This window comes from Misgurnus anguillicaudatus, chromosome 11 (assembly GCF_027580225.2).
Source record: "Misgurnus anguillicaudatus chromosome 11, ASM2758022v2, whole genome shotgun sequence".
NCBI classification, from domain to species: Eukaryota; Metazoa; Chordata; class Actinopteri; order Cypriniformes; family Cobitidae; genus Misgurnus; species Misgurnus anguillicaudatus.
In genome coordinates this window covers 35,379,637-35,380,000 of record NC_073347.2, presented here as the reverse complement: position 1 = coordinate 35,380,000, position 364 = coordinate 35,379,637, and positions in this window count along the sequence as shown.

The following is a 364-nucleotide window of genomic DNA, read 5'->3' as shown; positions in this document are numbered from 1 at the left end:
CCCGTGCACAAAACAAGCAAAAAAATCTGCCAATGGGGCAAGCAAAAAATCTTGAACATTTTTTTTTTAAATACTAAATTCAAGAAAAATATGCTTACCCCATTGGCAGACTACCTTGCTTGTTTCATGCACAAAATCACCCAAATTTGATATTTTTGGTCCAAAAACTAGACTTATTTTCTTGGGTCGTTCCGCTTATCAAGAAAAAGCATCTTCATTTAAGAATTTTCAGATATTTTTACTGAAAACAAGAGAAAAGTACTAAGAAATTATTTTCTTGAAAATAATCTTCTGCAGTGTGTGTGTCTCTTTAAATGCAAATGAGCTGCTGTTTTCCTATCTATACTAAAGTTTTTAATAAGAC